The sequence below is a fragment of the Hemicordylus capensis genome, chromosome 10 (genome assembly GCF_027244095.1).
Source record: "Hemicordylus capensis ecotype Gifberg chromosome 10, rHemCap1.1.pri, whole genome shotgun sequence".
Lineage (NCBI taxonomy): Eukaryota > Metazoa > Chordata > Lepidosauria > Squamata > Cordylidae > Hemicordylus > Hemicordylus capensis.
In genome coordinates this window covers 27,755,682-27,771,795 of record NC_069666.1, presented here as the reverse complement: position 1 = coordinate 27,771,795, position 16,114 = coordinate 27,755,682, and positions in this window count along the sequence as shown.

The following is a 16,114-nucleotide window of genomic DNA, read 5'->3' as shown; positions in this document are numbered from 1 at the left end:
AATACAAAGATCTACAAATTGAAATTGAAAGGCTGTGGCAGAAAAAGACCAAAATAATCCCAGTGGTAATTGGAGCCCTGGGTGCAGTTCCAAAAGACCTTGAAGAGCACCTCAACACCAGAGGGGCCACAGAAATCACCATCAGCCAATTACAAAAAGCAGCTTTACTGGGAACAGCCTATATTCTGCGACGATATCTGTAATAACAACAACAATACTGATAATAAAATTCCGCCATCCCAGGTCCTGGGGAAGGACTCGATGTCTGCATAAAACAAACCAGTCAATAGCGCCTGTCTGACTTTGTAAACAAGAAATAATAATAACCTTTATTTGTTAGCCACCCTATAACAAATTGTTCTCTGGGCAGCTCACAACACAGGATTAAAACATACAATAAAAACACATAACACATTAAACCATAACAGACAAAAAAGATGAAAAGAAAATACAAAATACAATACAGCTTAAAAACTGACTTTTGAATTAGTTAAAAATCAAATCAAATCTGAAAACCAAAATTTAAAAGGCCTGGGTGAACCAAAAGTTCTTTACCTTGTGTCTACAAGTACAAAGTTGCAGAGTCGGGTGACCTTCATGGGGAGGCCATTCCATAAATGGGGAGCAACCAGCAAAAGGGCCCTCTCCCTGGTAGCCAACCACCTCGCCTCGTTTGGCAGGGGCACCCAGAGGAGGACCTCTGAAGGAGATCTTAAGGTCCAGGTTGGAACATATATGAGGCAAGGCACTCTCTCAGGTTACCTGGCTGGTCCCAAGCCATTGAGGGCTGTAAAGGTTAAAGCCACCGCTTTGAATTAGGCCCGGAAATGGACTGGGAGCCAGTGCAACTGACGAAGCACTGGCGTGATGTGATCAAAGTGTGTCCAGTCCCAGCTAGTAATCTTGCAGCCCTGTTTTGTACCAGCTGCCGTCAGTGGTAGATGAACGGAGAGGCAGAGGAGGCATTTCCCTACGGTGGCAACATTGGAAGAGCGGTAAGTTTGGCTGCTCCTTGCATTTTGCCGCCCTTCTCTGTGGGTGGCTACGGCTGCAGCAGGGGGTGGGGAGGAGGAAGTGGGATGGGGTGGGCAAGTTCCTCCCAGCGCCCCTCCTCCCCCCAAGTGACGGCATGGGCCTCTCTGCTGTGCAGCCCATTGTGGGTCTTCCTCCACACATGCAAGTCTGATTGCCCTGGTGAAGAATAACAGGGCGGAGGTCCATTTGGCTGGGTGGAGGTGTCCTCCTGAAGCAGACCTGGCAAATACCCAACTGCAAAGCAAGCAAGGGATTCCCCTGAAAAAGAAGTAGTTGTGGTGAGCTCTACATAGGCTACAAGCCACAGGGAGCTGGACATCTGAGGGGGAAGGGGTCATAAGATGGCATCAGGGAAGGGATCTACATAATGGGGCATGAATTAATTATGATCTGGCACGAGATGGACCGATGGAGATGAAATGGGGTGAACACAAGCAAGAGCTACCTGGTCAGCATAAGCCAATCGTAAAGGGGAATGTGGTCTTGGATTCTATGGGATGGGGGTATAACAAGTGTACCTTGGTAAAGAATCAGAGACTGACCATGGAGGCTCCATCCCGCTCCATCATGACTAACAGCCATTTAACTCTCATGAACTTGTTTAATTCCCATTTTAAAGCTGTCTGAGCCAGTGGCCACCTCCACATCTTGTGGCAGCCAATTATGGGTTGTGTGAAGGAGAACTTTGTTTTGTGGTCATCTGCCTGGGTGAGTAAGGTAGGCCATACTTGGGCCTCTATTAGAACCATATCAGTAGCAATTAGACAGATGTGTATCCAAGCTCCATTCAGCGAACTTTTAACTGTGTGCTGCTGTGGAGCATTGCAGATGCCTGGAAGGAGGCACAGAAAATGCTGCCCAGCCCTGGGTCAGCTCAAGCCCCCAGGTTTTCTAATGAACATGCTGTACAATTGTCTCTCTATCTGTGACACCTGGGTATCCATCTCAATTTCCGTATTCTTCCCAGGGAGACAGTGATGAAAGAGCGCTTCTCAGCCTGCTGCAAGTGATCAATGGCAGCTGGCATTTGCCATTGTTGTGTGTGTGTGTGTGTGTGTGTGTGTGTGTGTGTGTGTGTGAAGCTCCACAATCAAGAGTGGTGGGGGAGCACGTAAACTTGCCATAGACATCTCTTTGCTTTTGATGTTTATGTTGCAAAGACGGCAGTGCATTTTTCTGTCTCGTTGAAGACCCCATGGAAATCAATTGCACTCCCAGATTTTTAGATTCTCCAGAGCTCATTTGTTTGTGTAGCTGAAGCTCACGAAGAAGCAATGAGCATTTCTTGGGGGCGGAGTGGGGCGGGAGACCACACTTTCAGCTACTTCATTTGTGCTCTCCATTGACCTTGTGTGAGATTTTTCTCCTCTAAGAGCAGCAGAGGCTTGTCCTGCTGAGCCAGGGGGCACAGCTGCCTTTGTTTCCCGCCAGCAGCTTGGGTAGCTCCTCAGGCAGGCCATTCATCAGGTAGAGCTATGCAGCTAGCCCAACTCTTATTAATGCTGGGAGAGTGAGAGTCACTGGGAACCAGAGGCAGCTGTGCCTCGTTGGATGCCCCCCTAGCCCCCTAAGGCAAGCCGCCAGTGGTGCCAGCTTGCCTTTTGCAGAAACAAGAGGGGTGAGCTGGGAGGAGAAGACATTGGCAGTGGCTTCCTCCGAGACCTGTTGTATCGCTTCTTCCTGCTGACTTCGTCAGCAAATCTCCCTCGCTTGAGACTTTGTGTGGCTGGCTGTCAGGGGAGATCGGAATGCCCAGTGTAAGCTTTCCAGGCGAAGGAACACAGCTAAGCTCCTTATGTGAATTTTCCATAGAGAAGAGTGCGAGAGACTGCTTTCAGTGTACTTATTTTTAAATTTCCCTTCAAACAGTGAATTGCTTGGGAAATGTGATGCCTTGGCAGTTCCGGAGCTGCCAGCCGCCTCATAATCCAGGGAGGGAGGTTGAATCAACAGCCCATCCACTTTGAAGTGCCTTGTCCCCTCCAGGCCTGAGAGGGGGCAGATCAAAAGACGGCCATCGCTGCATTCTTCTGTCCATTGGAGGCCGGCAAATTAACTTCCATGACCTTTGCTTGCAGCGGTTGGAGGGTATTAAGTGATCAGTGGCACTTCCCTTAAGTCAGCTCAGAGAGTGGCCTTCCTCTCCTCCTCCTCCTTTATTTTGTATTTGGCCGGTTTGCTTTTGAGCTGGAGCTGAGAGGTGGACTGCTGGAAACTTCTGCAGAGTTAACCAAGCCTCTCTTAGGATCAGGCAAGACGCGACGGTAACAGCAGATTCAGGCACATACGTATGTATTTACAGATGTATTTCATGCCTCTCCAGTCTAGTATGGATTCCCTAGGCCAGCCAACAAAGCCAATTAAATAATACAATAGTAAAAATAAATAGCAACTAGTTGGGCTGGGCGCAGAGCATCTGCACCTCTGGCCAGCTCAGCCACTGCCTTCCCCCCCACCCCGACACACAGACACCACTCCTCCCCCCCTTCTCCCCCCCCCGCACTTTCTGATGGGCTGGCCGTCCCGCTTCCTCTCCCCGCCCCATGCTTTATGGCTTGCGAGTCCGTCCCAGAGAGGTTACACATACAGCCACCTCAGGCTCGATGTCATTCCATATGACTCAAGCTACCATGTCGACACAAATTGATCCTGAGTCGCCTCTTGCACCAACCACTGCGTCAAACCCACCATTTCCAGTGGAACCAGTACTTCCACCTGTACAGCCTATCTTGCCAGTTGAACCTCAAAGTCTGGCTTCAGCATACACAGAGCATACACTGCGAGGTACCCCATCGTCTGATTAACATTCTCCTGTGCCGGAAGATCCTGCACCAGATTCAGACGCAGACTCATAGCCACTGAGACCTCATCGGACCCATCTCCAGATGTGTGTTTAAAAAGACCTCTGATTCCTGATAACTCTGATAACCCAGGGAGGGACATAAGAATCATCACATCTTGATTGCCAATATGGCCAAAGCCTTAGGCCTTGGTCTTCAACAAGTCACTAAAAACATTGAAGACCCCATTTATAAGTTCTTGCAAACTGCAAAGACCTCACAACCTACTGTGTTACCTATGCTGCCAGTATTGCTGAAACCAAGCCGGAAGACGTGCAAGCTAAAATCAAGGAGCTTCAGATCAGATCAGCTGATATTACTAGACAACAAATTAGTGTGGCTTGCTACCTGATGCACTGTGAGTCAACGAACATGGCAGGTTCGATAGCTTTGCAGCATCACGCCTGGCTTTGCTCCTCCACATTGCAATATGAGACTAGGGAGAAAATCGAGGACCTCCCCTTTGTTTACGAAGGTGATGATTGTGGTAATCACTCATCTCCGCCACCTTGGTCTGTATTTGAATGACTGGCTTTTGACAGCCCAGTCCAAGGACAAACTGGAGAAGAATTTGAAGGCCCTTCTGCTCACTTTTGATAATCTAGGCACCAATGTGAATTACAAGAAGTCCAAAATGACACCTGCATAGTCCATACTGTTTATAGAAGTGCTGTTGGATGCAAATAAACAAAAGGTTTTCCTTCTGGAAACCTGGCCCTCTTGACCCCTATGAGGACTGCACACCAGATACAAATTTTACTTGGCCTAATGGCTTCATGTACTGCTGCGGTAGTTCATACGAAACTACGCATGCATCCTCTGCAACTTTGGTTTTTGAGGAACTTTGATCGCTTTTACGGATCTCCAAGAACTCTTGCATATACAGCAAGCAATCCAAAATTCCCTCCAGTGGTCCCTTTGGAGAAACCTGAACACAGACATTCCCTTCCAGCCGTGCTTCCCACAGATGATTGTGACTTGGGATGCTTCTGACAAAGCGTGAGGAGCTCACTGCCTCACAAAGTGAACGGGTCTTAGACCATCACACAGAGGCGACATCACATAAATGTGCTGGAACTGCTTGGGTGCTTCCTCACTTTGGAGGCCTTCAGACCAATGTTGCAGGGCAAAGTAGTACAACTTGTGATGGACAACACTACAGCCATCGCATACGTGAACAATCCAGGGGCGACTGTCTCGCGTCCCATGTGCAGCTTGACATTGAAGATCTGGGATTCGTGCACCCAACATGGAATTCATCCCATTGCAATCCACATCAAAGGAGTCAACAATGTGGAAGGCGACTCGCTGAGTCACATTTTGCATCACTCGGATGCTCATGAATGGAAAGTGTCCATGACCTACCTGTTACCGTTGTTCCACACATGGGGGTTTCTGCGAGTGGACCTATTCATATCCGAGGAGAATGCAAAATGTGATCTGTTCTATACATGGCTGGGCATAGGTGCCACCTCCATGGGGGATGCCTTTCTCGTTCCATGGAACGAAACTCTGTATTACATATTCCCATCCCTTCCCTTGATCTCGCGAGTCCTCAACAGGATTATCCATCAAAAGGCAGATTGCATTCTGATTACCCCGGATTAGCCACGTCAGGCATGGTATCCACCGGGATTATGGCAATAGCGGTGTTCAGAGGAGCAGCAGTTATACACCTGCTCTCCTCCACTTTAAAGGGGCTGTTTAAGCTCTCATTTTTAAAGGGATGTGGACACCGAATCGCATGCAGAAGGTCTCTGGTTCACTCCCTGACATCACCACATAGGCCTGGGAGAGATTGGGGAAAAGTGACAAGGTAGGTCCATATACTCTCACCTCCTGTGAATTGTATCAGGGTCTTGGGAAATGCACTGCCTTATTCTACAGGTGAGTTCAAGATGTCAGGGTCAGGAAGTATTCAGCCAAGAAGGTCAGCCTTTTAGTAAGGCATAGATTCCCTTCTTCAAGTTCTAAAGCAGGAACACAGTGTAGCAGGAAATATTAAGTCATGCATTTAAATCAGATGAGGAGAAATAGATTAAAAGGCAGTCAGAAAAGTAAACTTAACTTAAAATGAAGTGGGGGTAAGTAAACATCTGCTGCACACCCCTTTAAACATAATTTTCCTCTCCAGAACCAAATGCTGCATACTTTTGTCTCCACAAGAATGCTCTCAGCGTTTTTAAATGCCGTTGGCTTTGCCTTGAGCTAAAGACTGTCCACCTAGTGACATGTAGCCTACGGATGGCTCAGAATCTGTCGACACCCAAAAGTTGCTTCTGAGACTCATAAAGTGTGGATTTAGCAAATGAAAGCCAGCCTGGCCATACTGATAAAATGTTGAACTTGGAAGGGGGAAGGCAAGGTCCAAATGCTCCCTCAACCCTGGATTCACTGGGTAGTTTTGAAGTCATTTCCTAAAGGCAGGGGCCTTATGGGACTTGGAGAGGGAATGAATGGCCCTTGGGGGTCAGCTGACTGCCAGGCTGGTGGTACTGCACCTAGGTGGCGCCCTCAAAAGCTTGGGGCAAAACTAAAAGTTACATTAAGCCTGCTATTAAGATTTTGATTGAGTGAGTGATTGATTAAGTGCTGTCAAGTTGGTGTCAACTCTTAGCGACCACATAGATAGATTCTCTCCAGGATTTCTTTGTCCAGCTTGGCCTTTAAGGTCTAGCATTGGTGCATTCATTGCTGTCGTAATCCAGTCCATCCACCTTGCTGCTGGTTGTACTCTTCTTCTCTTTCCTTCCACTTTTCCCAGCATTATGGATTTCTCAAGTGAGCTGGATCTTCACATCGATTCGCATTCAATTTTTAAATTTTAATGTGTTTTTAACATGTTTTAATCTAATTTTTATCTTACGGGTTTTTAAACTGTTTTATTGTTTAATTGTTTTATGGTATTTTATATTTTAATTGTTGATTGATTTTAACTGGCTTTGTTTTATTTGTAAACCTCCCTGAGCCAATTTTGGAAGGGCGGTATAAAAATTGAATAAACAAACAAACAAACAAACAAACAGCATATTGATAACACCCTGCACCAAATCTCCTGATGATCTCTCCCAGCGGTTTCATGTAGATGTTAAAAAGCATAATGGTCTTCATGCCTAGGGATGATGGATGTTGTAGTCCAGCACCACCTGGGGACCCAAGTTTGCGGAAACAAAATATTGGTGGCAAGGACTGCAGGGAGCACTCACTCTGCATAGATATAGATACATACAAACACACACACACCTCTGACACCTTGCAACAGGACTGTTTGAGAGAGGATGAAGGCTGAGATAAATGCTAGGGGGCTGGTCAACAGAGCACTGGACCTTTTGCCTGCTGAACTTCGGACTTGGGCTCCACAGCCTGACTTTGGTGACCCTGGCTTGGAGATCTGGCACTTCAGGCCTGAACTCAGGTGTGCCTACCGGTGACCCAGCCTGGGCCACCTGAGAAGCCCATAGAGGAGGTGGCATTTGGTGAGTCAATGGCCAGAGTGCAAGAAAGAGAAGTCCGTAAAAGACTTAACCGGGAATCATTGCTTTGCAGCAAATCTATTGAGAAGTTTTTGCCCGCGCCCGGTTTCCCCTTCTCAGGTGCTGGATGCTTGCTGGCTAAAAGACACTTTGCCACCTGCACTCTTAGAGGTCAGAATCTGCTTTGTGCCCGGAAGGCACAAAGTCCCCAGGTCGGCAGATGGCCCTGTGGTTCTTAATCCCAGCCTGCCTTCCCTGACCATCTTGTCCCAGTATGAGCAGCTGTTTTGCTCTCTTCAGAGCAGCCTGCTCCTCTGACCGGCGATTTTTCTTCTGCCCTTTTCTTTCCACAACACATAAATCTTCTTCCATCTCCACTTCTTCTTTTTACCTGGCTGCAGCTCCATCCACCTGTGCCCCTTGGAGCAATATATAACCTCTCGCCAGCTTGGCTTGCCTTCACAAGCTACAATTGTTTCGTTGGGGGGTGGGTGTGTGTGTTCCGACGTGTGCCCCCCCCCACAACCTGTTGACAGAAGAACCAAACAGGTGTGTGTCAGCATGAACGGGCTGTGCAAAGAGAAGAAGGGCCCAAATCTCATTTCTGTAACTTCCTTAATATAATATTTTTTTGACATTTTGTTTTGTGTTTTACAACATCTTTCCCAGTCTCCCCCACCCCACCCCCAAGCCCAACCTTCCCTTCCTCTTTCAGCACTGGTTGTGGGGAGATGAGAAAAGAAAGGACAGATGGAGAGAGAGGGAGAGAGAGAGAGAAGAGGAGAAGGGGAGGGAGGGAAGAGGAGAAGGGATACTCACCATTGCACTAGTAGGAGTGGGTAGACCAGAGGGGTTTCTATTCCTCGAATAGTTCAAGGAAGTTCCCCCAGATTTCCGATCATTTATCCAATTTATTTACTTTTAGGAGGGCCCATTTTTCATGTGCCACTAACTCAAGCAGGTCCTGTACCCAGTCCGCACTCCTAGGGGGATTGGGAGATTTCCACTGCCTCAATATAGCTAGAAGGGGTTGTTTTCAAGGACTGACCCCCAAAGAGTGGGGAGCTCTTTGCACAAAATGTCCCTCTCCCTCCCATGAAAAGCACTCCCCTTCCAGTCTTTGTTGTATTTGAATGAAGGCTCTGCAAGAGAAGCTGCCCTTCAAGTAGGGTTGCCATCTTCTGGCTTTCCATATTATGTCAATTGGCTGGAAAATAATTTCTGAGCCAAATAGTGACTGCACGTTTTGCTCTATAACTCCGCTTCTGCAAGGGGTAGAGCTTAGCTTAAAAAGAGAGAGAGAGAAATCTGAAATCTGGGAGAATCTGGATGGGCTAAGCAAGCTGAGTGAGATGCTTAAAATCTGGGTGACACCCAGAATTTTGGAGGACATGGCAACTCTACCTTCAAGGCATGCCCCCATAGCGGCTTGTCCTAACAAGACAGGTGGCCTCTGGTTCCTGGCAGAGGTGCACCTAGGTAATTTTGGAGCCTGGACCTAAAGGCCTTTGGAGGCCCCTACTGCAAGTTCAGCATCATTTTTCAACATGTAGGTTCTTGAGGGCACAAACCGCAACACCCAGGACAGACTAAAGACTATTTGAGCCCCACCAACCCGGGTATGTGGAGGCCCTGAACTTTGGCCCCAAAGTCCAGGGGTGAGAGCGCCTCTGGTTCCTGGAGGCTCTGTTTGCACCCCCCCCTCAACCCACCCCAGTGTTAACAAGAGCCGTGCTGCCTGCAGGCTGGCCTTTCATCAGGTATAGCTGTGCCGGCTCAGCCCACAGAGCTCTACCTGATGAATGGCCAGTCTGTAGGCAGTGCGGCTCTCGTTAACGCCAGAGCGGGGCAAGATAAAAGAGAAAGGCACAAACAGAGCTGGCAGGAACCAGAGGCAGCTGCGCCTTGTTAGACGCCCCCCCCCCGGTTCTTTAGGAGAAGCTGCTACTGATGCCCCCACATAATCCACATTCAGGCGGCACTCCCACTGGCAGTCTCTCCGAATCCCCATTCAGCCAGAGCTTCTGCCCCATTTTGAGGTTGAAATGATCCTCCTCCTCAGAATCAGCACACAACAAAATCCATCCCCAAAGTTCTGCCCTGTCCTTTCCCAAAACACCATTTAACTGCTGCTATTGGTATCCTCAGAGTGCCTGAAGCTTTACCAGGAGGAGGGGGCAGGTCCCTGCCCCGAGGAGGTACTCAGTGTCAACCCAAGGGAGACAGCAGAGGGAGGGGAGGGGAGTGGAAGGAAGGAGGAACTGGGGGAGAGGATGCAGTCGCTCCATGTCCACTTGCACAGGCTGGCAGGGCCGGACTGGGGGCACTGAGAGGGCGCCAGAATGTATGTGGGGAGGGCGCCAGATTTTGAGAAGAATAGGTAATTAAGGGTGAGAGTTGGGGCACAGGAGCACCGCATGGGTAGGGCACACCGGGAATCTGCCCTGTTGGCCTCTGGGCCAGTCCGAGCCTGTATCTGGTCCGTGATGGTGCTCGATCGACATCCTTGTTGCTTCTTCTATCATTCTGCTGCTCTCAGCCTTTTGGAGAGGGCACTAGAGAGAGAGATCCTCCCCCCCCCAGTGCCCCCCCATCAGATCTGCCCCGGCCCCATACGCCAAAGGCCATCAATATCAGAGCGAGCGAGAGTGCCCCAGTTGCCCACCCCAGCAGAATCCCACCCAAATTCCAGCTGCAGCCTCCTCATTAGCACTAATGTTTACAGCCATCAATGACGGACTCACTTCGCATTCTCCAGGTATCAGGATCATGGAAACCATGCAAGTGATGACTGCTCGATGGTGCTCATGGCTGAAGCGATTTTCACTGGCTAACAAGGCTTCTCTTTCTAGAAAACAAAATGACATCACACCCAATTTGGCTAATCATGGTTATATCCATCAATGGAGGAGAAGCAATCCAAGTTGGAATTCAAACCATAGTTTACATTGAAAGCGGTTTTAAAGAAACCCAACCACAGGCAACTGCACAGTGCCACCTGAAAATATGTCCCCGAGGGCTGTGCAGCCCTCTGCTTCCCCACTGCACCGGTGCAGTTAGTTTGGAAATCCTATTAGGCTGTTCTCTTGCCCCACTGGGACATCCTTGCTCTACATCAGCCAGTGTGCTTAAGATACAACAAAAATGCTTTTCCACAGCTGAAGGTGCAGAGTGGCCTTCCTGGATTAAAAACACAAAAGCAGCCCTGAGGGTTATTTGGGTTGTGCCTGTGCACCCTTCCTATGTGGGGCTGTGTTTTCCAACAGAAGTGAGCAGAGGCTCACATGAGAGTGTGCAGTCAACAAAACTGTCTCCGTCGGCGCTTCGCTGGCCCCTAACTTATGCCTAACTTATCCCAGCTGGTTTGTTGTTTCAGTGTTCAGTGTGTATGCAGGTACAAATCTGTACACAGGTACAGTCATTCACAAGCTATGCTGAACACAGGTACAGATGTCCATTTCCTATCTGTAACCTGCATTTGAAGGGCCCGTATCCAGGTTCACTTTTAACATGAACACAGGTACAGTCATTCACACAAACACCAGTATGCGTGTACAGACATCCACACATTTGCACAGCATAAATTTCTGAATCGGGATCTAGGCTTCTTTCCAGGATGTCCCTTAGCAGAGTCAGTCATCAATCCAGGTTCTTCCTTAGCAGCTAACTGTATCCCCTGAGCAGACACATGCAAGCTAGCTTTGCCCATTGATAAATCTGAAAACTTCCTTGGAGAGAGGCAGTGATTGCTGGATGGTATTGTAGTGCCCCTGATCACCTTTTCCCATCCATTCTTTATTGCTGCTTATCTGATCTCTCCTTTGGTAGCCAATGGTCCCTGCTCTATTCTGCTTTGGTAGCCAATGGCTCCTCCCCTTCCAATCCCCTGATAGAAAAAGCAATTCAAAGAGAACTAGGACAAGCAGCAACAGAGAAAGGCCTGATTCACGCCGGCATCCAAACCTAGGTTTAATGTGGGTTACCAACATTAGGTTGATTGTGGCAACCCGTGCCAAGATGGATTATGGCCCGAGCTGAAGCTGAGATGCTTGCCTTGGCGTGGATTCACACAATCACACTCATGACAATAACCCGAATTAAACCTAGATTCAAACAACTGTGTGGACTCGATCAAAGCATGGAGAAAGGCGACCATGGACTCTCTAATCTCCCACCAGCTTGCTCTGGCCACCTCGGAGAGAGCTCCAAAATCCCCAGAAGACAGAGCCGTGACTTATGTGTGGCTAGGTTCCCCAGAGGTTGAGTACAACATCTGGATCCTGAACAGGATCCTGTTCACAGTTCTTGCTCCATCTTGGCTGAGCACCCAGACAGGCCAGAGTGGGAGGTCCTGTGGGGTGCCAGGAGGCAAAGAGCAGAGGATCAGCCAAGGCTGGGTGTCTGATGCGGACAATGAGGCCAGAGGCATGGCTGAGGAACAACAAGCTGATGAAGGGCCAGAGGCAGAAGTTGCAGCGAGAGAGCAGGGCTGGTGGTTGGATACCAAAGGCGACTGCTCAGTAATACTATCTAGGAAGCTGCCTTACATGGACTCAGACCATTGGTCCTTCCATCTCAGCACCGACTACCTGATAGAGGCTCCCCAGGGTCCCACAATGGCTTCTCCCTCCCTGGGGATTCCAGGGGCTGAAGCTCAGTCCTGCTGCATGCTAAGCAGAAGCTCTACCGTTGAACTACAGCCCTCTCCCTGCAACTCGGCCTGCTAAAAACCTTTTGTGTTTTTAGCACCAACACCCTAAACAACTGAGCTAATCAGCCAGCTTCTGCTCAGAGGTTTTAAACAGGATGGGTGTGTGTTCTCCCTGGGTGGTGGTGGGGTCACCCTGAATGAGCCTACATTTGCTGATGGTGCTCAGCCTAGCACTGCAGCCGAGAGAATGCCCTGGACCCCCGCCCACCCACCCCTCCCTGGACCAATCTGCCAGCTGGCAAAAGGATTAAGAGGTAGGTAGTGTTGGAAGTTAAAGGACTTTGCACTGTCTCTTGTCTCAATCAGTGGAGGACAGACTAGTAAGTCAGAGGGCTAGAGGGTCAAGACATTGGTCACCCCTTCTCCACTGCTCTGACACTATCCCTTTGGATATGTATATTGCTAATCTCAGGGACTAACTTCCTTCCTCTCTCTCTCCCCTACCTGCCCTTCTACCTTGCAACATGGCAAGCCTCTCTCCCTGCACCATGTGTGCAGAGAAGATGCAGAATCCATCTGCATCCGGCTAGATAGGTAGATTAGAGATCCTAACTCCTCACTTTCCTATCTAGAATGAAGTTCCTTAATAAATGCCTTTTATATTGATTTGAAACTATGAATTGGCTCCAAGTTACTTTACTCTCAGCACACACGCATGCCTAACTAAACTACCGCTGTGTTGTGCCTCTGTGCACTCTGCTATAATGAGAAAGGGATTCTCTCACCACAGAGAATTTCCAACAGGTAGCACCGAGGACCGGCTGCTAGAAGTCCCAGCAGGAGACCCCCTTCCTTCCACACCCTACTACTGTCATGCAGATGAATACTCACTTCGGCCAACTTTCATATTCTGAGCACAGGTGATCCGTTTGCATGCCTGGCCCTTCAGTTCCAGTCTCCTGCACTGAGCAGAGGGCTGGAGACCTCCGAGGCCCCTTCCTTCCCACGCCAACATCCCATGTCCCAGCGGCTTTTCTTTCACGCAAAGCTGTACATTAGGGATCTGCTAAACCTCCACACCTCCTTGAGGAATTTCAGCTCGTCTTGCCAAACCTCTGCTAGCTTCCCGCAGTGGCGTGGCAAGCTGGATGCAATTTCGGTAGAGCCCATGTCAGTTGCTAGATCTGCTGGGAAACGGCTTTCAGTGTGGAGTGGGGGAGTGATTCAGCACCTGGTTTATGCAGAGCCCTCCATGTATAACTATTATGGGGCTTTGCCTTTTGGGACAGACTCACAGGGGTGCTCAGCCTTGGGTCCCCAGGTGTTGTTGAACTACAGTGCCCATCATCCCCAGCCATGTTAGCCTTTGGCCATCATAGGAACATAGGCAGCTGCCTTCTACTGAGTCCAACCATTGGTCCATCTAGTGCAGTATTGTCTACACAGACTGGCAGCAGCTTCTTCAAGGTTGCAGGAAGGAGTCTCCCTCACTCCTACCTGGAGATGCCAAGGAGGGAACTTGGGAACTTCTGCATGCAAGGACTCAGATGCTCTTCTCAGAGTGGCCCCATCCCCTAAGGGGAATATCTTGCACTATTCACATGTAGTCTCCCACTCAAATGTAAACCAGGGTGGACCCTGCTTGGCAAAGGGAACAATGCATGCTTTCTACCACAAAACCAGCTCTCCTCCCATAAACTCCCATCATGGCTGGGGATGATGGGAGTTGTAGTCCAACAACATCTGGGGACTCAAGGCTGAGAATCCCTGCAACAGCTTATTTTGCAGAATTATTTGCAATTAAAATAAAAAATAAAAATAAAAAATAATAAAAATAAATAAAAATAAAGAATCAAATGACTCTCTCATCATCTTGTCTTCACTTTCTCTAAGTGGAACCCTGTTTTTACAACTTCAGTCTTAGGAATGAGGGGACATCTGCAAGTTCCATTCCAGTGTGGGGATGGATCCCTTTGCTCCAGCAAGAAACCGCAGGCGCCACCCCCTTCCCTCTCCCCCCACTTCCCCACCCCACATTCTGCCACCACCGAGAACTCTGAGGAAATTTCACACATCACCATGACTATGATTTTTACTATTGTTTTGCATGGCTCAGCTGTTCCAAGGAGACTTTTGGCCCCAGTCTCCAGCAAACACAACGAGGGAAAATGTTAGGTTTAAGGCATTCTTTGCAGAAACAGAAGGCTGCTGTTCAGTGCTGGAAGCTTTCTCTCTCTCTCTTTTTGCCAACTCAAGGGAGCTTAATAGTTTGCCCTCTCCCCACCTTTATGAAGACATAAAGATAAACTATATTTATGAAAAAGTATTATCAAAAAATGCACAAATTATGGGCTTGATCCAGCCAAAGTTAAACATAAACAACAATGACAAATATGTATATACTACCTATCAACAAAAGCTTCCAAAGCAATTTACATAGAGAAATAATAAATAAATCAAAGGGCTCCCACTCCCCAAAGGGCTCACAATCTAAAAAAAACCATGAGATAGACACCAGCAACAGTCACTGGAGGTACTGTGCTGTGGGTGGAGAGGGCCAGTTACTCTCCCCCTGCTCAATAAAAGAGAATCACCTCGTTAAAAAGGTGCCTCTTTGCCAAGTTAGCAGGGACAAACGCTAAACTCTTGTAAGCTCCAAGATTTCAATGCACAGACTCAACTCTCCCATTGAAAGCAACGGGCTTTCACCGTGCTTAACTGTAGCTGGATCCTTCCCCATGTATATCATCCAAAATGCATATAATCCAGAATGGATACTAGCATAAAATATTTGTAGTGCCTCCATTGCGTCCCCTCTCCAAATCTACATATGCTGCAGCAACTGGTGGTCTTGAGGTAGCAAAATGGGTAGTAACAAAATTGATAATACTGTTACCCGCTCAAGAACCACCAGGCTCGCAGTCCGATTTTCTGCAATCGTGGGAATAGCCTCCGTTTCTATTGCTGTTGCTTTGCATCTTTTATGGTTATATTATGCTTGTATTTAAATCTTTTAATCAGATCTGTATTTTTATATTTTTGCTGATATTCTTGCCTCCCCATCTCTGCAACTTTTAAAAAGGCACTGAAGACATATTTGTTCACCCAGGCTCTTAATTAGCTGTATAGTTTTAATACTTTTAATGTTGGGTTTTAAATTATTTAAATGTTAATGATTTTAATGTTTATATTATTTTAATTGTAAACCACCCAGAGATGCAAGTTTTGGGTGGTACAGGAATATGTTAAATAATTAAAATAATAAACAAACAAATGATATTTTAATTGTGTGATTTTTGTACTCTTGTGTTAACTTTTGTGTGACCCACCTTCAGATGGTTTTAATGAAAAGAGGTATAGAAATTTAACAATAAAGAAAGAAACAGAGTGGATTGCTCTGCAAGGCACCATTGCTGTGGGGACGGACGGGTCTATTGTGTGCTGTATCGGTGAGTTCCAGAGGCTCCTTGTTGTGTGACAAGCCACAGAAGTATGGGTTCGCAGAATGACAACATAGTAGCACCATCCCTGTGTGTGTGCGTGTGTCTGAGTGTGATTGCCCTGAAAAGTGCCTGACACAATTGTTGCTTCTTTCCTCCCAGGGGCCTGAAGGTGTCATGGCACCAAGCCAGTAGACTTGTGAAACATCTAGCTGGACGTGAGACTTGACTGGCCATCTGCTGCGCCTGGCTTACTGGCCACAATGGCCTTCGGAGGGCAGCCCTGCTATGATCCAGAAAGAAGGAGATTCCTGGCCTGGACCCCCTTTTACAAACACCCCACCCCCCTCTGCCAAGGTTTCTGCTCCTCAGAAACTCTATTATCCAAATTTATTAGCAGCCTCTCCTTCAGGCACCGTAACACCTGTGTGGTGGAGACGTCTCCCTTTGCTTCTCTGAAGATCTGGGGGTCCAAATGTTGGGAACATTCCTCCTGCCCCTTGGAGGAAAGGCACGGCCCTGTCGTCACCCAGCCATGTGTGCTCAGGAACAGACTTCAGAAGGGTTGCCAACCTTTTTTACTGGCCTGGCTCCTGTGCCTTTAAAAATGACTTGACATTCAAAAATTAAGCAGCTGACGCTTTTGCCGTCATGGAAATGCAGATATGGGAAAAC